Below are 25,234 nucleotides of genomic sequence, written 5' to 3'. Positions count from 1 at the left end.
ACGTTCAGCATTTGGTGAGTATTTTTAAGTATAATATAAACTCGTCATCATTTCTGTATTTTTCACCCACTCCTCCTTTTGGCTTACAGATACTGATGCGAAATACTGACCAAATACTGATGTGAAATCCAGAACGTGTGAGCGTGGCCTAACAAGCATGTATTTCAATGCAGCTGTCATGCTCGGTTCTGGAGAGCCACCAGCCAGTCCGAGCATTGCGATGCGATCTGCGTCCATGTTATACGGCTGTCTGACTGTGCACATAGGATAAGCAGCTACCAAACACATCTGGTGCCACTTATTTCCCAGGAGAGCAAAGGGAGTGTGAGTAAAAACCCATTTCATCTGTCCGAAGTTTGTAGATGTCATAAAAACTGAGGCTTTTCTGATGCACATTAGATTTTTTAAAACTTTAGTCAAAATTGTTGTGATACAATGTGTATTTCCAACCTTTCCCCAGGTGGCCAATTTCCACTTTTGCGTAAATTTTTTCGAACCTTTCTTCCAAGTACAAAACATTTTTCTAAACACATAGATGTATGAGAGCTTGTTTTTTTGAGGAATAAATTATACTTTTGTGATTTATTCATTTTGAGTGAGCTATTCATTTCACCAAATAGTGTACAGGAAAATGGGAAAAAAAAGTTCAAGTGCATTGAAACTGTGGAAAAAAATGCAATTCTGACATCATTTTTTGAAAATTATTTTTACATTCAATATTAAGTGGTTAAAAATATCTGACAATATGATTCTCTGTATTAGTACAATTACAGAGATGCCAAACTTGTCCATTTTTTTATTATTTCAGTGGTGGAATTTTTTTTTTCGATTCTCTCTATTTTTCGAGATCTGTAATCTTTTGGTTGCTGGAGCAGGGTGAGGGCTTATTTTTTGTGGGGGAGACAGCATTTTTAATGATACCATTTGGGGATAAATATAACATTTTTATTTCTTACGTAATTGTTTTGCGTTGTTGCGGTGACTAAAAAAACACAATTTTTGCATTTTACAGTGTTAACTTATCAGGTTACTTATTTTTATATTTTGATAGAATGGATTTTAATTGATGCAGAAATACCACATACCGTCATGGCCAAAAGTGTTCTCACAGAAAATGATTGTAACTACACGTTTTGTTATACACATGTTTACTTCCTTTGTGTGTATTGGGACAACACAAAAAAAACAGAGAAAAAAAGTCAAGAGGAAAGACTAGAAGCAATGGGATGCAACTGAATTGGAGGAGACACAGATTAGATATTAGAAAAAAACTTTTTGACAGTGAGGGTAATCAATGAGTGGAACAGGCTGGCAGGAGAAGTGGTGAGTTCTCCTTCAATGGAAGTCTTCACACAGAGGCTAGACAGACATCTGGCAGAGAAAATTGCGCGGGAGCCCACGCCAGTTTTTTCCGTGAATTAAACCTTTATTTTAACAGATAGGATAGAGCCCCCAAATTTTGCACAAAGACTCTACTAACATTAGTAGTGAGGAATATGCAAAAAAATAAGGGATATGAGATGGTTTACTGTATGTAAACCATGTCTCATATCCTGTCGGGTTTGGGAAGGAGATAGCAAAAGCCGGTAATTGAATTACCGGCTTTTCTGCTATCTACCGCTATATGAAATATAAATATATATATATATATATATATATATATATATATATATGTATATATACCCCTATACTATGTGTAGACATTTATTTTCTCTATTCTATTCTAACCTGTCTGTGTGATTTTACTGTAAACCGCACTGAATTACCGGCTTTTCTGTAGAACACCGGTGCGTATTTCTCGCAAGTCACACTGATGGTCCGTGTGTAGTCCATATTTTTATCGCCCTCATAGACATTCATTGGTGGATTTTTTGGGCAATACGCTGACAAACGCAGCATGCTGCGATTTTCTCAGCCCGTAAAATACGGCTGAGAAATATACGGCAGATAGGAGCTGCTCCATAGAGAATCAATGGTCCGTGTGCAATGCGTAGTTTTTGCGCCTCTCATACGTCTGTAAAACTCTCTAGTGTGACCCGGCCTTACATAGGTACTTTCTTGTCAGTTCATGTGTATGTCTGTCTGTTCTCATGTTTTTTGACAGTATATTCAATATAGATACGGTTGGCCAATACATTATTATATAGTGATTTATTCACTTGACAAAATAGTATATTTACAGTTCTGCTCATCGTTATTGGCACCCATAAAGTTTAAGTACATAATGTGGAATATCGCCTGAAAAAAATGAATCAAGTGAAACCGTTTTTTGTATAGAGCACTCGTATTAAATACAAAAGAGCAAATGATAAACAATAATTTAAAAGAAAAAACAATAGGAGGGAAAAATAGGAAAACCTAAAGCTTACTGTGACACTGGTATTGGCACCCTTTACATTTAATTAGTATGGAAACACATTTTGACTCGCCTGTGGTAGATCACAAATGAGAATCAGCTGTGATTGTCGGTGCCCATGTGACACGAATTAGCCAATGAATGATGACTTCAGTGTTTTAAAAAGCCACATAGTAGGCCCTGTTCCTTTGTCACAATGACGAAGACAAAGCAGCTGTCTGAGGATATCAGAACTGCTATTATTAGCAAACACAAGACTTCCAAAGGGTATAAGGCCATGTCCAAATACATTGGCATCCAATTTTAACAGTGTGCAATGTTATTAACAAGTTTGCAAAGCATGTAACCATCAAGAGCCAAAATAGACATGGGGGAAAGAGGCAAATTGCAAAGATACGTCTTCGAAAAATGGAGCGAATTGTGGAAAAACACCACATCAAATATCCAAAGACGTGAAGGCCAACTGGGACAGTCTGGGGTCATGATTTCAACAAGTACCATACACGTACACTAAATCAAGCAGCGCTTTTTGAGTGAAGGCCAAGTAAGAAACCATTGTCGAAGAAGACATAAAAAGGAAGGACTGATCTTTTCCAAAGAGTACCTTGACAAACCACAATACTTCTGGGAAATGTTCTGTAGACAGATGAAACAAAAATAGAGCTTTTTGGCAATGCAAAGCAACAGTTTATTTACAGATGGTGCAATGAAGCTTATAAGAAAAAAAAAACACCCTACCAACAGTTAAGCATGGTGGAGGATCCATAATGCTGTGGGGTTGCTTTGCTGCATCTGGTACTGCAGGTCTTAACCATATCACAGAAATCATGAAATCAGAGAATTATCAAGAGATTTTAGAGTGAAATGTCCTACCCAGTGTAAGAAAAATTAGTTTGAGTCAAACATCATAGGTCCTCCAGTAAGACAATGACCCAAAGCACACATCCAAAAGCACACAGGAATGGTTGAAAAAGAAAAAATTGACTGTTCTAAAATGGCCAGCAATGAGTCCTGACAGGAATCCCATTGAAAATCTTTGGGGTGAGCTTAAATCTGCCATTGTTAAAAAGGATCCAGCAAATATTCAAGAGCTTGAATAATCTGCAAAGGAACAGTGGAAGAAAATACCAGCTGAGAAGTGCAAGAAGCTTATAGATGGCTACAAGAATCATTTGGAAGCTGTCAAAAAATGCCAAAGGAGGTACAACCAAGTATTAATTAGTGGTGCCTTTACTTCTGCACATGCTGTTTATTCTGTTTCTTCTTTGAAATTGCAACATGTAAGTTGAAAAACGTTGAAAAAATGTTTTATTGCTGTATTACTTTGGACCACTAATTAAAAAATCATGAGGATATAACTTTGGTACATTTCCATTTATTTCTGAGGACATTGTACAGTCTATGACAAAACTGAAGAGGTGCCAATAACAATGAGCAGGACTTTACATACTGCCCCAACTATTTATTTGTAGGTTACTTGCTATAATATGTGAATTTTCTATGGGGAGTACAGCTTTTCTTGTTCTCTGTATTTCTGTCTTATACTATGTATGGATTATATTGACAATAGATGTTCTGTTTTCTCTTATGTATTGTTAGGGCTAGTGGAATGCACCAAATAATTAGAGAGAAGGTATGAGGTGCGTTCGCAGCCCGGGGTCCACCGTGCAGAGATGGAACCTGCTGCTGAGTAATGACGGACTATATGGCAGTAATATAAAAGAGAAAATAAGAACAAATATGATGGTGCACTCGCCGGTCCTGTGATAAACAATCCTTTATTACGGCATGTGCAGCGAAAAACAAGGGAGAAGGAGGACAAGAAGGACGACGGCCGTTTCGCGTGGCTGCGCTTCCACGGGTCCTAATGGCAAGAGGAAGTGGGAAGGCACCCTTAAGCTGCCAGTGTCCAAGGGGCCGCCCAACACCTGACGTCATCTTAATACGATAACCCACCTACCAAAGTATAACTTAACAACATGTGAATATATAAAAAACAATAAAACATCATCAACTTAGAGCACAAAAAACCTGAGAACAACAATAAATCTCGCCGCAGTAGAAATGTGAAGGACTTATTAGTCCATAACTGTTTTATGAGTGAGTGAGCAGGATAACTGGTTAGAAAAGGCAGCCTTAAAAGGTAATTATAAATGCGGCCAATGTAATTTTTGCTCCTTCCATATGACTGGTAATAAGTTACAATTAGGCGCTATCTCCCAGGTACGACAATTTATTTCTTGTAGGACGACACATGTAGTTTATGCCATTATATGCCCATGTGGTTTTTTCTATATTGGGAAAACCATTTGCCCGTTATTTATAAGAGTTAGAGAGCATTTCAACTCGATTCGGTCAGGGAAGGGTGCTCCACGGCTAATCAAGCATGTTAGACAGGTTCATGCAGGCAACACGGATGTGTTGGGGTTCATAGGCCTAGAGCAGGTTAGTTTACCTCAGCGGGGCGGGGACCTTCATAGATTGCTTCTTAAGAGAGAAGGAAAATGGATCCTGCGTACAGAGGCAATGGGTCCATTAGGCTTAAACGAAAGAATTGATATGGCCGTCTTTTTGTGATTGTTCTCTTGAGAAAAAAAAATTTCTTCTCTTGGTTATTACTTTGCTGTAAAACATCTTTTTTGTAACTTCTTTTAATAATTATTTATTATTTATTGTTGTTCTCAGGTTTTTTGTGCTCTAAGTTGATGATGTTCCAGATGGACCAATAGGAGCCGCAACAGGACCTGAGCATGTGACCCCCGACCTCCAATGGGAGGTCGTCCCGTGGGTATGCTCAGTATGAGAAAAGCAGGACTTAGTCCCAGAAAGACCTGCTCGCTGCTGATCACTGCTGGCTACAAAGACAGAGCCTGGAAGTGCAGCAGTAACCAGTCGCCCAGTATCAGCCTGAGCTAGACGCTGGGACCGACGTCTCTGCTGAGCAGACTCCACTGTGGCTGGAGAAGAATGGAAGACCGCAGCGGAGATGGTTTGAGATTCCCCCTGTGCAGAGGCGGGAACTCGACACCTAACATGTATTTATGTATTTCGTATTGCTTGCTCCTTCTCATTCTCTGTAGGGTCATACATGAAAATGTGTCTGGTCATGAATGGACCAGTCTTGACCTAGTTTAACAACTATTTTCTGCATTAAAACATTTGATTTTTTTTAGAAATAGATATTTTGCTCCTAAGGTTATATTTGGAAAAGTTAATACATTTATTAATGATCCTTCTAAGTTTCCTGATGCATCTTCCATTAATAATCAGTTTTACAAAACTGTGAATTCTTAATATTGGAGTATAAGCTGCTAAGGGAATAACTAATAGAGAGTGAACTAGATAAAGATCTTCAGAATGAACGGACATAAAGTGCATTTATACTGCAAGGTTCTTGAGAACTAGCATACCTAGGAAAACTCATTTCACCACAATCTTGTTGTGTACATAGGCTGCCAATCACCTCAAGAATGATCAAAACACTCATTTGGTGGGTGAAATGATTTTTAATCACACTTAACGGGAACCCCAGGGAGCATGTCCCCAAACACTATTAGCCTGCAGATATATAGGGGAGACCGCCAGTAAATAGCTTTCTAATGTTATGTGGCCACTGTACTGAGAGCTCAGCTACCAGAAAGAAATTAAGTTTAATTTTCCAGGCAGCCTCTTGCTTTCAGTCATAGAGACACTGCCGGCATGGCTTCAGTCACTGCTTCATAAACAGTGAGTGGCAGCTGTGACCACTCTCAGTCATCAGTGCTGAGGCGGCTGTCAGTCAGTGCTGTGGCATGGTTACAGCCACCACTCACTATACACTAAACTGTGACTGAAACCAAATCGGCTGCGCCTCTACGACTGAAAGGCAGAGGCTTCCCTGGAGTAATAAAGTGCCTTTCTTCTCATATCTGCAGGTTAATCGCATCTTTTGCGATGACCTTTTAAAAGATATATTGTTCTAGGGAGTTCATCACCCTGTGTAAACCCATATGGACTGAACGATCTATTACAGATGGCTTAGATAGATTGGTTTCCTCTGTCTGCCTGTGTAAACTGGCTGTTAAATAATAGCTGATCAGTTAATATTGACCAATGTTAGTGCGACTAATTGGTCCGTATGAATGGACCTTAAAACACCTTGGAACTCAGGGATGACTTTTTTTTAAGTATGGTTGGAACATTGAATGAATTAATGAATTAATGTGTTCTTGATGGTGATGTACTGAAAGTGTGCCAGCCTAATTTCCTTTATGGGTTCTGTTTTACTCTCAGAGTCATCATTACTTTGGCAGAGTAAGACTTTGAGGTTATTTCTGGTGTATTGAGAGTGTATACAGAAGAAGGGACCAGTGGGGACAAGGTAAGCATCGAACGGGTTTTACGGGATCGGTGAGGGTGAGTATTGGGGTCTTTTTTATTTTTAAATATTTGGTTTCATTGATTTTACAACCCCTTTAAAACCTTTAAGTAATAAATATGAGCCTAGTGTATAATATGCACCCAATGTAGAAGTCAAAGAAGTGGAATATTTACTGCGTAATAATTAGATAACCATTTGCATTCCAGGCTTTATAGAATACCCACAATTAGTCAATCACCTTCACTTTTGATTAATACATTACATTAACTGTTTATTTTGCCAGCTGCTATCTAGCAGCAGAAACATGGGATTTTTGCTATTGTCAATCTGTAATGCTGAGGATGAATAATTCAGAATTCATTTAGACTGAAAGGTCAGCTGCTCATTTGACTGATAGTCGTATTCATTGGGGACATGAACAAAATGTAGTTAAGAAACCATGTACAATAAGATAATAAGCTGTAAGTATCTGAAAGTCTCCGATCCTTAAAAAGCTTAAAAAGCCGATATCTGCATGAACTATTTTTTGCTACTTCTTTAAAAAAGTTTTTTTTAAACATTAGTAATAAAAAAAGGAAATCTTACAATACGACATTTTCTTAATACTAAGTATGAAAGTAAAAGTGTCACTCATCATAAGTGTCTTGTATCTTTAGTTTGAATAAAAAATGTTGCTGCTGCAATTTTTTTTATTTGGAAATGTGTCACATAACTGGAATAAATATCTTTGTAAGATTTCTATTAAAAATAGCCAATATTAGTTTTTCGGATGAAATGTTAGAAGGTATTGAAAAATGCATAATCGGAAAATTGCTATGGCCAGTGGCATACATGCAGGTATGGACTGGGGTTGAAATTCAGCCCTGGCATTTGAAATCACACAGGCCCATGCTGTCCCCGTCCCCAAAAACCAGATGGGGTATATTACTAGTATTACCCTGGATGGAGGAAAGCAAGATTTACTGCAAGACCAATATTTCTAATGAGACCGGTGGCCTGCTGGGGTAAGTGACGGAGTCAGCGACTTTGGGCTCCATCACAACTCTTAACAGTATGGGTGTCTTGAGAACATCAATTCTGTTAACAACGTAGCAGATAAGGTGGCCCGTGACCAGACAGACCCTTCTGGCATTTGACAGAATTGCCAGATGGCCAGTCCGGCCCTGCGTACATGGACCAAACTGGAGTCCCAATATGGCGACCTTTCACCACCTTCCTTTCATTGGATCAATTTCTTACCCTCATGTTTGCTAACAAGGTAGTTCCTAGTGAGAGAGATTCTTGCCTAATAATAACCCTGAGGATGGGAACCACAAGAGCTTGGCCTGTTCTATCCAGAAGCATTACATAAACTGCATGGTGCATCATTTTAGCACATATGCCCTTTAATAAAGCAATAACATTAAGGTTTATGATTGTTGCCGGCATGCAGCTTTCTAAGAGAGCTTAGTCTATATAACCAAATATGATTGAAATGGATAATTTTTATGATTACAGATGGCCTATAGTGAACATTTACATACACTTATTATAATTATAGTATATTAGTTAAAGAATTATATGTACAGTAGTGTTGTGTAAATGTTTAAGCAGGTATGGAAAAGTTGCTGAAAAGTAAGAATGCTTTCAAACATACAAGTGTATTTATTATTATTTTTATTAATTAACAACATGCAAAATGAATGAACAAAAGAAAAATCTGAAATTAAAATCAATATTCGGTGTGATTGCCTTTTGCTTTAAAAACAGCATCAATTGTTCTAGATACACTTGAACACAGTTTTTGAAAGAACTCGATAGGGAAGTTGTTAAAAACATCTTGGAGAACTAACCACAGATCTTCTGTGGATGTAGGTACAAGCAAATCCTTCTGTCTCTTCGTGTAATCCCAGACAGACTTGATAATATTGAAATCAGGACTTTGCAGGAGCCATATCATCACTTCAAGGGCTACTTTTTTTAAGCTGAAGGTTGTTTTAAATGGCATTGGCTGTATGTTTGGGTTTGTTATTCTATTGCAGAATACATTTGAAGCTGATGGCATTACATTATGGGTAAGATTCTGCCTGTATTACAGGCAAAGACTCATTATTATACTGCTCTCAAGCTCTTCAGTTAACAAAGTAAAATGTTTCATTTTTTTTACTCATCATCAGTCGAGAGCACCTGCTGCCATTTTTCCACACAGCAGTTCTTATGCTTTTGTGTATAGTTGAGTCCCTTGACCTTGTTTCTATGTCTAGGGTATGGATTTTTTCCCACAATTCTTCAATGACTTGTGTAGTGGTGGCTAAAGGACACCACCGGGCAGTAGACTAAGAGGCAAAAACCAAACACTGACTTTATTGAAAGACAATGGATTATATGCCGGTAAATAAGACTAAGGGTACCGTTACACTAAACGACTTACCAACGATCACGACCAGCGATGCGATCGTTGGTAAGTCGTTGTGTGGTCGCTGGGGAGCTGTCACACAGACAGCTCTCTCCAGCGACCAACGATCAGGGGAACGACTTCGGCATCGTTGAAACTGTCTTCAACGATGCCGAAGTCCCCCTGCAGCACCCAGGTAACCAGGGTAAACATCGGGTTACTAAGTGCAGGGCCACGCATAGTAACCCGATATTTACCCTGGTTACCATTGTAAAAGTAAAAAAAAAAAACACTGCATACTCACCTTCTGATGTCTGTCACGTCCCCCGGCGTCCACAGGGTTACGCGCTGCTGCCGAGAGCTTCCTGCACTTACTGAATGTGTCAGCGCCGGCAGCAGCGGTGACGTCACCGCTGTGCTCTGCTTTACGGCCGGCCGGCGCTGACACATTCAGTGCAGGGAAGCCGCCGGTGGGGGACGTGACAGACATCAGAAGGTGAGTATGTAGTGGTTTTTTTTTACTTTTACAATGGTAACCAGGGTAAATATCGGGTTACTAAGCGCTGCCCTGCGCTTAGTAACCCGATATTTACCCTGGTTACAAGTTAACACATCGCTGGATCGGTGTCACACACACCGATCCAGCGATGACAGCGGGTGATCAGCGACGAAATAAAGTTCTGGACTTCTAGCTCCGACCAGCGATATCACAGCGGGATCCAGATCGCTGCTGCGTGTCAAACACAACGAGATCGCTATCCAGGACGCTGCAACGTCACGGATCGTCGTCGTTCTCGCTGCAAAGTCGCTTAGTGTGACGGTACCTTAACAGTTATTGTAATGATAACAGAAATAATAGATACAAAGAGAGATAGCTGGATCATGTCACACAAGCTGTGCTCCAGCTATTGCAATGCAAAGTTCAACACAAACAGTATAATCAATTTCTACAAACTAATCTCTTCTAACTTCCTACCTGGCTTTTGATAATCGGGCCACACTGCTACAGCATCCTAGCTGAAGAACTCACAGTTCTGTTTAGTTTAGAAGGAAGTCTGTTAGCTGCTGCTTGGTTCTGATGTAGTGGGGCCGAGTTTGTTGTGTTGAGCTCTACCTTCAGGTTAACTGATCTGTCTTCTTCTGGATCCGCACAAGTCTCATTCCTACTTTCAAGGTTGAGAGATTACTAGTACCACAGCATTGTTTACTCTCAGGTTACAGGGTGCTCGAGAAGAACTATCCTTGCTTTGCGATGCGACTCTTTCTTTCTGACGCGGTCCTGATGATCAATCCTGTGGTAATTGGGCACTATCTTCTCCCTTTAAGCCAATAGCTCATTTACCAGTCTCTTGTTGTTAGCACACACTTATAGTCTTGGCTGTCTCTCACAGGCAAGAGGCTCCCTCTTCAATTCCTGAAATGACATACTTCCTGCGCCTTGATAAAAATCCAACACACAGCAAGCTGCAAGGCAGAAAGGACTAGTCCAAGTGCACAGAAATCAGGAGGGAGCATTGTGTCTTAAAGTCACAGTGTAATTGAGTTCTTAGCAGGGGCTGATCCCCTAAACTTGTTTGAACAGTAGATGGGTGTAGCAGGGTCCCACTAGTTGCTTCTAGTTCAGAGCTGATGGTACTGCTGGACATCTTCCAATTTCAAAGTGAAGTGAGCTTGATGTGACTTTCATCTGCTTAAGTTTCTTTGGCTGACCACTGCATCTTTAGTGCTCTATGTTGCTCTTTTATTGGTGTTTCTTAAAAAAAAGGTTGAACAGCATATCTTAAAACCCCAGTCTGATTTGAAATCTTTGCCTTGAAGAGACCGATCTGATGCAGAATGGCTACCTTGTTTCTTGATGCTGTGCTCAGTCTTGCCAGGGTGTATGACCTGTGACATGAAGCCGTCTTCCACAACCTCACCGTTGTGGAAGAACTTGGCTGTTCCTCACTCAGTTTTAAACCTCCTACAAAGCTGCTTGTGTTTAGTTAATATTTGTCTTCTAATGTACATATGAATATGATGATCATTATCATCTGTTTAATTTAATTAGTTAGTCATACATCTGAGTATAACCCTATGAAATTCCTGACATTGTTCAAGTGTATCTAGAAGAATTGAGTCTTTGTTTCTGTTTTGAAGGCAAAGAGCGGTCACACCAAATATTTATTTGCTTTTGATTCCTCTATTTTTCTATTTGCCACTTCAAAGCATTCTTACTTTGCAGCATTTCTTCCCCACCTGCCTAAAGCTTTTTACAGCACTATATGTGTTGGTCTTCTAGTTTCTTATTAAAAGAGTATGTAAACTAGTCAATGATATGGCTGTGTGGTCTCAGTTATATGGAATCAGGGAGATACACATTACAATGCACTGAACTACAGAAATTAGGTCATTTACCAATTAATTATAGTCTCTTACTTACATGCATGATATAACTTTCATTTAGTGTTGTCCATGGATTTAGTGCATAAACTAGTGTCGTTAATCCTGTTATCAAGAAAGATAAAGTTTTAATGCCCATTAACACAGATCAACACAGCAACTTGTAGAATCACAACATAAAAAATGTGTCTTTTTTGCATATATTGATAGTGAATATAGTTGCGCAGAAATCAAGCAGAGCTGCAGACAATCGTGAAATGATCGTGGCAACTTGTGAATTGCAATGTGAACACATATACTATTATTAGTTGCAATGTACCTCGCTCATCACTAGTAGTAAAGGGTGACTGCGGGGAGAGGGGCTGGTTTTTATATACATGTGGCAAAGGCACTAAATGACAAAACCTGAATTCAATAAGGGGTATGCCCAAATACTATTTCATATATAGTGTATGTATGTCCTGTGAGCTCAAAGACTACATATGTTTAAAATTGCTCATTTTCTACATACATCCAACCAATAGAGACAGGGAAGTCTTGTGAATGAGTCCTATAAGCCCACTGCAATATTTCAAGGCTTTGGACACCTTTAGATCAGAGATGCTCACCCCAGGGATGTATATGACCTATTAATATGGGCATACAGGTGAGAGAACTGTTAAACTAGTCCTACCTGTATGCCTCATTAACAGTCATGTTGTATAGAAATCTTATTTTATTCCTGTAGGTTAACGATTTCTTTCAAGCTCCGGGGCGTGCGGTGCCTGGAAGAAATCCCTGCCTACCACCACTCCCATCTCCGTCACATTGCCCTTAACTGTAATGGTGGCCCTGTAATCCCGCACCTGCGCACTGCAATAGAGCAATTATCCAGAACCTATTCAGCCCTTCTATAGGCATTGGCTTCAGCGTTATTTGGCGCAGTAGGAGGTGACCGATTTCCTTTAAGGAAGACTATCTGGATAGTTGCTTAATTTTACATTTAGACAGTGAATTCCATGCAGAGGTGTACAGAGCCTCTAACTCTTTACAATGGATCATTTGTTGCCTTAAGCACTGGGAAACGAGATTAAACTGTTACATATAAATCTGTAGTTTACAGCTGTAAACTGAAAATACCCATAAATAAAATGATTTGGCTTAGAGTGAGCGAGCGAGAAGTTTCATAAAGATAACGCCCCGGGCACTTTCCCAAGCTTGGCGTCTTATTCCACTCTCAGAACTATTTCAACCATTCTGCTCCACAGAATACCTTCAGGAGGTCTGTAGCTTAGTTAACACACTGAAATTTACATTTATTGATGTCTTCCTTTGGATGTCAGCAAGGAGTAGTACAGATACAATCTAAATTATTCAACCCCTATTGCAAATAAAGTTTATTAGCAAAAATTGCAAACCAACAAAACAAAACAAAAACAATTTAAATAGCTCAACACAACTAACATGACAAGTAGATTCTCCAGATTCAACACAAAATGCCAAATTATTGGCTACTGAAGTCTCAGAATGATTCAGCTCCACCATGACATACATCTTTAGTAGAGCACCTCTGGCTTATGACCTTATTCTGAGGAATCCCTGCCCTTTCTTTATAGGCCTTCCATTCACTAACAATCTTGGATTTGTGTGCTGCAACCTTCTTCTCATAATACCATCAAATATTGTCAACTGTGAGCGCCACTCCAGATTCTCCCAGGACTTCTCAGGTTGGGGTCACCCGAACGTAGATTCTCTCTTCTGCGAGAATCGGATCAATCATGTTAAATACAGTCCCATCAAACTCTGATTGGCGTGTCAATTTAGTGTGATCTGATTCTCTCAGATGAGAGAATCAAAGCACAGGTGAGGAGAAGATGGAGAACAAGATTTCTCCATCTTCTCGATTGTGTGAGTCTTGGATGTCACCCAAGTGTCTCATTCTATAACAATTGACTCATTCAATATCATTGGTCTGAGTGCTATCCAATAAAACATTGGATAGAACTTGTCCGATGTATGTGCAAAAAATAATCTGACTTTTCAGCATTGAACTCTTTGCTCTTTCTGAGATTTTCGGTCCAGTGGGCGGTCCTATTAGTGACTGACAGCTTTCCTTGTGTAAGTGTGCATACAGAGGTAGCTGTCAGTCACTGATAGGACCGTCTACTGGACCCAAACAGCACAGGCTTAAATGATCAAAACACGGGTTATACTTAATGTTTTCTTACAAAACTACATATCAATTTACTCAGCTCCTCCTGCTCTACAACATGGTGCCTGCAGATTGGACTGTAAGTTCATCACTGAAATTAAAGGGTTATTCCCGCCTCCAAGATCCTATCCTCAATAAATAGTAGATGTGGTACTAAAAATATTAGCAAATACCTCCCATTAGAAATGCAGTATAGTTCTTCTGATTCGCTATGTTGGTTACCCCATGTGCAGGGCATTGCAGTAGCTTAGCTATCCATGGTTATGACCACTCATTTAGTGACAGTTAGTTGATTATTAGTGGTCGTAACCATGGATACCTAAGCTACTGCATTTCCTTGCACATGGGGTAAGTGACATCACAAATTAAAAAAAACTGTACTAAATTTTCAATTGTAGGTATTTGCTAATATTATTATTATTATACCAACAACATATAAGGATAGGATCTTGGAGATGGGTCTATCTATTTAAATACCCCTTGGAGGTAGCAAAAGTAAATGTTTTGGTCCATAAGATCCTTTTTCTCGGCTTGCTGTGATGTGGAGTGGTGTGCATTACATTGGCTGACAGCGCTATGGCATGTCACTACTGCTCTATTTCACATAGCTTGACTAGCGATTCCCTTTGAGATTAAAGCTGTAGTGATCACGTCTATTTCTTGTGATTAGTGGGGACACTAGTTGTGGGATGTCCATTGATTGCGCTCCTATTACTTATTCTGTGCATACAACCTAATTAAATGTGTTCATGATTGTTGTTCTTTGAGTTAAGAGTTAACTATTTCCATGACTAGAGCTGGAGTTTGTGCTCCAGAGCTGTTGGTCATAATGGAAGTAAAACATTTTATGAAAATAATGGTAGTCATATATAACTATCAGGCCTCTTTCACACGTTAGTGTCTCCGGTACGTGTAGTGACAGTTTTCTCATGTACCGGAGACAATGACATACGTAGACCCATTCAAATGAATGGGTCTGTGCACATGTCTCCGTGTTTTCACGGACCGTGTGTCCATGTGCAAAACACGGAGGCAAGTCCGTGTTTCTCCGGCAGCACGTACAGCAATACGTCCTGCACACGTGCACACGGAGAACAGTGTGCACTCTCCTCCATGTGCACGTACCGCCCGCAGGAGAGACAGCGCTACAGTAAGTGCTGTCCCCCCTGTGTGGTGCTGAAGGCGGCATTCATCTCTTCTCCCCCGCAGGAGGGAAGAGATGAATGATCAAGTTTTTTTTTTCTTTTTTGTTAAAAATAAAGTTGCTGGAACCCCCGCCTCCCATCCCCAGTGCGCCGCCCAGCCCCTTGCAGAAGAAATACTCACCCAGCTCCCGCGATGTCTCCTCTCTCCTCTCAGTGCTGGCCCCTTGTCCTGTGTGAGAGGTCACGTGGGACCGCTCATAACAGTGAGGAATATGCGCATATTCCTCACTGTAATGAGTGGTCCCACGTGACCGCTCACACAGGACAGGCTGCCAGCACTGAGAGGAGAGAGGAGACATCGCGGGAGCTGGGTGAGTATTTCTTCTGCAAGGGGCCGGGCAGCGCACTGGGGATGGGAGGCGGGGGTCCCAGCAACTTTATTTTTAACAAAAAAGAAAAAAAAACTTGATCATTCATCTCTTCTCTCCTGTGGGGGAGAAGAGATGAATGGCGGCTTCAGCACCACACAGGGGGGACAGCGCTTAGTTTAGCGCTGTCTCTCCTGCACGTCCGTGTGGTCGTCAGGCGGCACACGGATGCCGCACGTGTGCCACACTGATGTGCCACGTGAGCATACGGACACACGGACACGGATAACTCCGGTACCGATTTCTCCGGTACCGGAATTATCTGGACGTGTGAAAGAGGCCTCATTAGGTAGTTAAAGTAATTATATGGCCATTGAGGCTATAAAAATGTCCAAAAGATGATTATTTTGTGCTGCAAATTTACTGTTTATTTTATGTGCCTCAACATCGATCACTAAGACCGGAGTATAATTATTTGCCTTAATTTGTGTATTTCTTCCAGGAACTCAAGATCACTAACTTACTTCAAAAAGATACAGATAGTTTATATACAGTACTTTCCTGCAAAATTGGCCCTTGTGTGTACTGATATGCTTCTTTCTGCTAAAATGCACTGTGCATAGAAACATCGACAGGCTTCAATCACAGCATGAGAAATACGGAGTTGGCAAAAACTGGAGCTTGCTCGAGGCTTCCTTGAGTCACCATTAGTTATGATGTTGAGGTTTTGGAACATATAGGGAGGTCATGGATAATTTCTTCAAAGATAATATTTTATGTTTTATTTGAAAGAAAATGTAATTACATAGTAGTTACTTTTAATTTCTCAGTAAGAATGTATATTAGGATCTGTCAGTAGAGATATACTACTGAGATAGAAACCTTACCGAGAGTTTCCCTTCTGAAGTATTTATGGTGTATGCAAAGGCTATGCAATCAGTGCCTGATATTTTCCACACTGACATAGTTTTTTTCACAGGAGGAAATTTTCTTACTTAGATGCATGTTCCTCCCTGTTTACTTTCTGAGACAACACGGCTCCCAACTCGACCTCTGAGTTGTCCGTCTGGACAACAAATTCCTTATGGAAGTCAAGTGTGATCAAGACCAGTTGCTTACACTGGGTGAGCTTCAACTCTAGGAATACTATCTCTGCTTCAGAAGATCATTTTGCCATATCTGTGTTCATGCCCTTAAGAAGATCGGTCAGGGGTGCGGCTATCTTGGCAAAATTTGGGATACATCACCGATAGTAATCTAGAATTCCCAGAAACGCCCAAACCTGTTTCTTGGAGATCGGTTGCAGCCAATTTTCACTTGTGGCTATATTTCGCCTTTTTCCTCTATGCAGCTCAAGTATTTTCCCTCCTCTTTTCCTATTTCACACTATTTTGAGCTTAAGGTAAACTCTGCCTTCCACAATGCATCTAGTACCGCCTGGACTTTCTGCAGATGATTTCTTCAATCCAGGCTGAAGATCACAATATCTTCCAGGTAAGCTGAATCATACTTTCTGTGAGGGGCTAGGATCCATCTCATGGCCCTATGGTAGGTAGCTGGGGCTCCTTGCAGCCAGAATGGCATTCTGATATACTGGAAGCAAACTTCAGGTGTAGAGAAGACGATCTTCTTCTTGGCACGATGGGAAAGGAGAATTTGCCAGCATCCTTTCATTAGGTCCAGGGTGGTGATATATCTGGCTGACCCTAGCCTCTCAAGGAGTTCATCTATGCAGGGCATATGCATCAAATTTGGACAGCTCATTAGGTTTCCTGCAGTCATTACAGAAACGCTACTCTCCACCAGGCTTCAGTAAAAGGACAATGGGACTGGGCCTCGATGACTCTCAGGCTCAACATTGTCCTCATCTCCTTCGAAATTACCTCACAGTGGGCTTCATGAATTCGATACGGTTCTTGGTTCACCTGCACATGCGGTTCCGTCAAGATTTCATGCTCAACAACCTGAACACAAACAGACAATTCTGAATATAAGTCCTGTTCCACTGAAGCAGTTTTTGACACTGTGGCTTTTATGCCGGTGACAGAATCTCTGCCACTGTGACATCCTTAACCTCGGCTTCAGGATTGGTCCCGAGGCACGAAGTAGGGAATATTTCACGTATAGAGGGAAGAATGAATTCAATGAGATTTCAACAAATTCTTTATGTAAACATGAAACCATTTTTAACCCCTTCACGCCACAGCTCATTTTTTTTTCATTTCCATTTTTTCCTCCTATCGATGTTAGCTGATAGGACTACTACTCCTATCACCGGTGAACTGCGGTGAACTCACTGATCTCAGCGTTGCACCATGAGACTTTTACTCATGGTGCTAGTGGTGATCTCACTGAGGTCACCGCCGTTTATTTGCCCAGCTGGGAACGCAGCCTGAGTGACCTGCGGTAACCTCAAGGAGGTCTCTGCTAATCACTGACACTGTGCCACGCAGCAGCTCCTTCTTCTGTGGTTTTCAGCCTGGATGGTCACATCTTGGCACTGTCCAGGTTGAAGACCTGGATAATGGTGTGGGACACAATGTCAGACAGTTGAGGGATATGGTTGCTTTTTTATTTTAATTTTTTTACAGGAGACAATGGCTTCAATGAAATGGGCATTAGATAAGCATTTTTGTTGTTTATTATTTTTTCCTTTTTTATAGGAAACACTGGCTTCAATGGAATGGACGTTAGGTAAGTATAACTGTTTGTTATTTTTAAATAAAAAAAAGTGAATGTGTGTTTTATATTTAAAATGAAAAACTTTATTTTGGCTGTGTATTTATTTACAATATAACTATAAGATCACTAATGGAATAGGCAATCACGTCACAGAAGTGCCGATAGGCAAAAGAAAAGACACGTGCACTCATCAGCGCAAGTTAAATGACACTGTTAGAGATTGATAGTGGCATTTACAAGGTTATCAACCCCACTAATATTAACCCCACTTAACCACTGCCACAGGACAATTGGGAAAAGTCAAGCATCTAATAGATGTGCTTTTTCTGGGTGGCTGCAGGCTGCTATTTTTAGGCTGGGGAGGGCAATTATCCATGGCCCCTTACCAACCTGAGAATACCAGCCCCAGCTGTCTTCTTTAGCTTGGCTGGTCATGAAAAATGGGGGGTGATCTTGCGCATTTTTTTTAAATTCATTTATTTATAGCACAGGCGCTGTCTGATTAATACAGCCAAAGCCTGCTCTTGCTGTTATTAGCGGCAGCAGGCATAGGCTGATGGGAGTAGTAGTTCCGTCATCTGACGCCTGCGACCGAAGGTAAACTTTTTATCTCTGTTCACTAGGGTTGAGCGACTTTTACTTTTTTAGGATAGAGTCGGAGTCGAGTGAAATCGGATGATTATCGCAAAAAGTCGGGGATCGACCGAAGCACGAAATCCAATGTAAGTCAATGGGGAATCAAAGTCGGCAGTGAGTGGAGGACAGGAAAACATCTACAGTGCCCATTTAAATGTCAAAAACATCAATTCTTGTCACTTAAGCATGTGAATCTTAATTTACCTTATAATAAGTTAGGCATTGAAAATTGGGGGTCATTTGGCTAAAGTTGTGGGCAGGGGGGTAGGGCTGGCTCAAGTTTTTTGTGGGCCCAGGAATCGCGGACTACGTCATGGCGGTGGAGCCGGGAGAGGTAAGTATTAAAACTCTGCAAGTGCTGTGATCCTGAGCAAGCAGGGGGGGCCCACTCGCGTTCGCATTGGCACTGGCACAGGGCCCCTCAAAGTACGGCGGTGTGTTTGACAGCAGGGGCACCTCCCACCGGCAGAGACACTTTTGCGTACTATGAGGGGCCAAGTGCCAGTGACTTCGCCAACGAGTATGCCCCCCCGACCTGATGAAGGAACCTGCACTGTCATCTGCACCTTCCTCTTTGTCCCCGTGTAAGGTGGTATAGTATGCGGGAAGGGGAACCAGACTTTCAGCAGGGTCAGATACTGGCTGTGTAGAGTGCAAGGGGAATGTAGTGGTCTGGGTCAATGTACCAGCAGACTCATCTAGCAGTGGCTGGGCAATGGGCAGGATGAGGAGGAAACACAGATATAGGCCCAAAGAATAAAGTATGCTAAATGCAGTTCAAAATTGGTAACAGGACTAAACAGGCGGCATTGCTTTGCTCAGTGAAGGAAAACTGTAATGAGTGGCAGACACAGTTAGTAGGCCCAAGTAATAAAGTGGGCCAAATGAAGTTCAAAATTGGTAAAAGGAGTAAACAGTCGGCACTGCATTGTTCAGTGGAGGAGAACACCAAGCAGCGGCAGAAACCGTTAGTAGGCCCAACCAAACAAGTAGGCCAAATGCAGTTTAAAAATTCCCATAAGCCGAAAGCCTGAAGATTGAAGCTCAGCTATATTCAGTGGAGGAGAACACCATGGAGCAGCAGACACCGTTACAAGGGCCCAACCTAACTAGTAGGACAAATGCCGTTTAATATCTGATATAGGTCGAAAGCCTGAAGATTGAAGCTCAGCTATATTCAGTGGAGGAGAACACCAAGGAGCAGCAGACACCGTTACTAGGGCCCAACCAAACTAGTAGGTCAAATGCATTTTAAAAATTCCTTTCGGCCGAAAGCCTGAAGATTGAAGCTCAGCTATATTCCGTGAAGGAGAACACCAAGGAGCAGCAGACACCATTAGTAGGGCCCAACCAAACAAGTAGGCCAAATGCAGTTTCATATTTCATATAGGCTGAAAGCCTGAAAATTGAAGCTCAGCTGTGTTCAGTGGAGGAGAACACCAAGCAGCGGCAGACACCGTTAGTAGGCCCAACCAAACAAGTAGGCCAAATGCAGTTTAAAAATTCCTATAGGCCGAAAGCCTGAAGATTGAAGCTCAGCTATATTCAGTGTAGGAGAACACCAAGGAGCAGCAGACACCGTTATAAGGGCCCAACCTAACTAGTAGGACAAATGCCGTTTAATATCTGATATAGGCCGAAAGCCTGAAGATTGAAGCTCAGCTATATTCAGTGGAGGAGAACACCAAGGAGCAGCAGACACCGTTACTAGGGCCCAACCAAACTAGTAGGTCAAATGCATTTTAAAAATTCCTTTAGGCCAAAAGCCTGAAGATTGAAGCTCAGCTATATTCAGTGTAGGAGAACACCAAGGAGCAGCGACACCGTTACAAGGGCCCAACCTAACTAGTAGGACAAATGCCGTTTAATATCTGATATAGGCCGAAAGCCTGAAGATTGAAGCTCAGCTATATTCAGTGGAGGAGAACACCAAGGAGCAGCAGACACCGTTACTAGGGCCCAACCAAACTAGTAGGTCAAATGCATTTTAAAAATTCCTTTAGGCCAAAAGCCTGAAGATTGAAGCTCAGCTATATTCAGTGTAGGAGAACACCAAGGAGCAGCGACACCGTTACAAGGGCCCAACCTAACTAGTAGGACAAATGCCGTTTAATATCTGATATAGGCCGAAAGCCTGAAGATTGAAGCTCAGCTATATTCAGTGGAGGAGAACACCAAGGAGCAGCAGACACCGTTACTAGGGCCCAACCAAACTAGTAGGTCAAATGCATTTTAAAAATTCCTTTAGGCCGAAAGCCTGAAGATTGAAGCTCAGCTATATTCAGTGTAGGAGCACACCAAGGAGCAGCAGACACCGTTACAAGAGCCCAAGCTAACTAGTAGGACAAATGCCGTTTAATATCTGATATAGGCCGAAAGCCTGAAGATTGAAGCTCAGCTATATTCAGTGGAGGAGAACACCAAGGAGCAGCAGACACCATTAGTAGGGCCCAACCAAACAAGTAGGCTAAATGCAGTTTCATATTTCATATAGGCTGAAAGCCTGAAAATTGAAGCTCAGCTGTGTTCAGTGGAGGAGAACACCAAGCAGCGGCAGACACCATTAGTAGGCCCAACCAAACAAGTAGGCCAAATGCAGTTTAAAAATTCCTATAGGCCGAAAGCCTGAAGATTGAAGCTCAGCTATATTCAGTGTAGGAGAACACCAAGGAGCAGCAGACACCGTTACAAGGGCCCAACCTAACTAGTAGGACAAATGCCGTTTAATATCTGATATAGGCCGAAAGCCTGAAGATTGAAGCTCAGCTATATTCAGTGGAGGAGAACACCAAGGAGCAGCAGACACCGTTACTAGGGCCCAACCAAACTAGTAGGTCAAATGCATTTTAAAAATTCCTTTAGGCCAAAAGCCTGAAGATTGAAGCTCAGCTATATTCAGTGTAGGAGAACACCAAGGAGCAGCAGACACCGTTACAAGGGCCCAACCTAACTAGTAGGACAAATGCCGTTTAATATCTGATATAGGCCAAAAGCCTGAAGATTGAAGCTCAGCTATATTCAGTGGAGGAGAACATCAAGGAGCAGCAGACACCATTAGTAGGGCCCAACCAAACAAGTAGGCTAAATGCAGTTTCATATTTCATATAGGCTGAAAGCCTGAAAATTGAAGCTCAGCTGTGTTCAGTGGAGGAGAACACCAAGCAGCGGCAGACACCGTTAGTAGGCCCAACCAAACAAGTAGGCCAAATGCAGTTTAAAAATTCCTATAGGCCGAAAGCCTGAAGATTGAAGCTCAGCTATATTCAGTGAAGGAGAACACCAAGGAGCAGCAGACACCGTTACTAGGGCCCAACCAAACTAGTAGGTCAAATGCATTTTAAAAATTCCTTTAGGCCGAAGCCGGAAGATTGAAGCTCAGCTATATTCAGTGTAGGAGAACACCAAGGAGCAGCAGACACCGTTACAAGGGCCCAACCAAACTAGTAGGTCAAATGCATTTTAAAAATTCCTTTAGGCCGAAGCCGGAAGATTGAAGCTCAGCTATATTCAGTGTAGGAGAACACCAAGGAGCAGCAGACACCGTTACAAGGGCCCAACCTAACTAGTAGGACAAATGCCGTTTAATATCTGATATAGGCCGAAAGCCTGAAGATTGAAGCTCAGCTATATTCAGTGGAGGAGAACACCAAGGAGCAGCAGACACCGTTACTAGGGCCCAAACAAACTAGTAGGTCAAATGCATTTTAAAAATTCCTTTAGGCCGAAAGCCTGAAGATTGAAGCTCAGCTATATTCAGTGTAGGAGAACACCAAGGAGCAGCAGACACCGTTACAAGGGCCCAACCTAACTAGTAGGACAAATGCCGTTTAATATCTGATATAGGCCGAAAGCCTGAAGATTGAAGCTCAGCTATATTCAGTGGAGGAGAACACCAAGGAGCAGCAGACACCGTTACTAGGGCCCAACCAAACTAGTAGGTCAAATGCATTTTAAAAATTCCTTTAGGCCGAAAGCCTGAAGATTGAAGCTCAGCTATATTCAGTGGAGGAGAACACCAAGGAGCAGCAGACACCATTAGTAGGGCCCAACCAAACAAGTAGGCCAAATGCAGTTTCATATTTCATATAGGCTGAAAGCCTGAAAATTGAAGCTCAGCTGTGTTTAGTGGAGGAGAACACCAAGCAGCGGCAGACACCGTTAGTAGGCCCAACCAAACAAGTAGGCCATATGCAGTTTAAAAATTCCTATAGGCCGAAAGCCTGAAGATTGAAGCTCAGCTATATTCAGTGTAGGAGAACACCAAGGAGCAGCAGACACTGTTACAAGGGCCCAACCTAACTAGTAGGACAAATGCCGTTTAATATCTGATATAGGCCGAAAGCCTGAAGATTGAAGCTCAGCTATATTCAGTGGAGGAGAACACCAAGGAGCAGCAGACACCGTTACTAGGGCCCAACCAAACTAGTAGGTCAAATGCATTTTAAAAATTCCTTTAGGCCGAAAGCCTGAAAATTGAAGCTCAGCTGTGTTCAGTGGAGGAGAACACCAAGCAGCGGCAGACACCGTTAGTAGGCCCAACCAAACAAGTAGGCCAAATGCAGTTTAAAAATTCCTATAGACCGAAAGCCTGAAGATTGAAGCTCAGTTATATTCAGTGTAGGAGAACACCAAGGAGCAGCAGACACCGTTACAAGGGCCCAACCTAACTAGTAGGACAAATACCGTTTAATATCTGATATAGGCCGAAAGCCTGAAGATTGAAGCTCAGCTATATTCAGTGGAGGAGAACACCAAGGAGCAGCAGACACTGTTACTAGGGCCCAACCAAACTAGTAGGTCAAATGCATTTTAAAAATTCCTTTAGGCCGAAAGCTTGAAGATTGAAGCTCAGTTATATTCAGTGTAGGAGAACACAAAGGAGCAGCAGACACCGTTACAAGGGCCCAACCTAACTAGTAGGACAAATACCGTTTAATATCTGATATAGGCCGAAAGCCTGAAGATTGAAGCTCAGCTATATTCAGTGGAGGAGAACACCATGGAGCAGCAGACACCATTAGTAGGGCCCAACCAAACAAGTAGGCCAAATGCAGTTTCATATTTCATATAGGCTGAAAGCCTGAAAATTGAAGATCAGCTGTGTTCAGTGGAGGAGAACACCAAGCAGCAGCAGACACCGTTAGTAGGCCCAACCAAACAAGTAGGCCAAATGCAGTTTAAAAATTCCTATAGGCCGAAAGCCTGAAGATTGAAGCTCAGCTATATTCAGTGTAGGAGAACACCAAGGAGCAGCAGACACCGTTACAAGGGCCCAACCTAACTGGTAGGACAAATGCAATTTAATATCTGATATAGGCCAAAAGCCTGAAGATTGAAGCTCAGCTATATTCAGTGGAGGAGAACACCAAGGAGCAGCAGACGTTACTAGGGCCCAACCAAACTAGTAGGTCAAATGCATTTTCAAAATTCCTATAGGTCGAAAGCCTGAAGATTGAAGCTCAGCTATATTCAGTGGAGGAGAACACCAAGGAGCAGCAGACACCATTAGTAGGGCCAAACCAAACAAGTAGGCCAAATGCAGTTTAATATCTGATATCGGATGAAAACTGAGGCTCAGCTTTGTTGAGTGGAGGTCAACTGTAATGGGAGGCAGACACAGTTAGTAGGCATAACTAAGAAAGTAGGCAAAATGCAGTTCAAAATTGGTTAGTGGAGTACACAGGTGGCATAGCTTTTTTCAGCGGAGGACAACGGTAATAAGTGGCTCAGACAGACAGTAGGCCTACAATTAAAAAAGGTGACAAATTGCAGTTCTAAATTTGTAATAGGAGTACACAGTCGGCATAGCGTGGTTCAGCGGAGGAGGACAAGTGTAATTAGTGGCTCTGACACACTGAGTAGGCGTAAAATAAAAAAGAAGGCTATATACAGTTCACAATTGGTAAGAGGAGTACACAGGCGACCTTGCTGGGTTCAGCGGTGGAGGACAACTGTTGTGAGAGTCTGACACAGTTACAAGGACAAAATAAATAAGTTGGCTAAATGCTGTTCTAGATAGGTAAGAGGAGTACACAGGCAGCATAGCTTGGTTCAGGGAAGGAGGAGGACAACTGTAAGAAGTGGCTCAGACAGGCTGAGTAGTCCTAAAATAAAACAGTTGGCTGAATGCAGTTCCAAATTGGTAACAGGAGTACACAGGCGGCATAGCTGGGTTCAGCGGAGGACTACTGTAATAAGTGGCTCAGACAGACAGATAGACAGAGGCCTAACCTAAAAAAGGTGTCTAAGTGCAGTTCTAAACTGCTAGCAGGACTAACCTGGCGGCCTACCTTGTTTCAGGGGGGGGGACAGTTGTAATGTGTGGCGAAGACAGACAGACAGAGGCCTAACCTAAAAAAAGGTGTCTAAATGCAGTTCTAAACTGCTAGCAGGACTAACCAAAGTATTATGGGGTCTAAATGGAGGCCACAGCCCCTGTATTTTTTTACTATCATCTATCATTGCAACAAATTTGTTATGGCAGCGCCATTTAAAGATTTAACAGCACAGACTACACAGTGGTGGGGCAGTGAGAGGTAATTTTTGCAAGTGGTAGAGCACAGTTCGAGCTGGGGGGGAACACTCTCTCGTGGGCGGCGGTACTGGCCCAGGGCCCCTCATATTACGACGGTGTGTATGACGTTGGTTGTGCACCACCACCGTTAGAGACACTTCATTGTACTATGAGGGACCCTGTGCCAGTGTCGTGGCCCAAGAGTGGGCACACCCACCTGTCAAGG

The 25,234-nt window shown here is 42.0% G+C and overlaps 1 protein-coding gene across 2 annotated transcripts in view; it reads right to left on the bottom strand.

The window, feature by feature from the left end:
• The window catches only part of HTR1F (5-hydroxytryptamine receptor 1F), a 436,962-nt gene that overhangs the window by 198,850 nt on the left and 212,878 nt on the right, over positions 1-25,234 (bottom strand). The window contains exon 2 of one of the 2 annotated variants that reach the window (XM_077299407.1): positions 11,513-11,577. The exons of the other annotated variant lie outside the window; for it this stretch is intronic. The gene's annotated coding sequence lies outside the window, so the exon portion shown is untranslated. The remainder of the gene's footprint in view (positions 1-11,512; positions 11,578-25,234) is intronic. 2 annotated transcript variants of the gene reach the window in all.

Source organism: Ranitomeya variabilis, chromosome 3 (assembly GCF_051348905.1).
Source record: "Ranitomeya variabilis isolate aRanVar5 chromosome 3, aRanVar5.hap1, whole genome shotgun sequence".
In the NCBI taxonomy this organism is placed as follows: domain Eukaryota; kingdom Metazoa; phylum Chordata; class Amphibia; order Anura; family Dendrobatidae; genus Ranitomeya; species Ranitomeya variabilis.
This window is presented reverse-complemented; position numbering and strand designations above follow the sequence as displayed.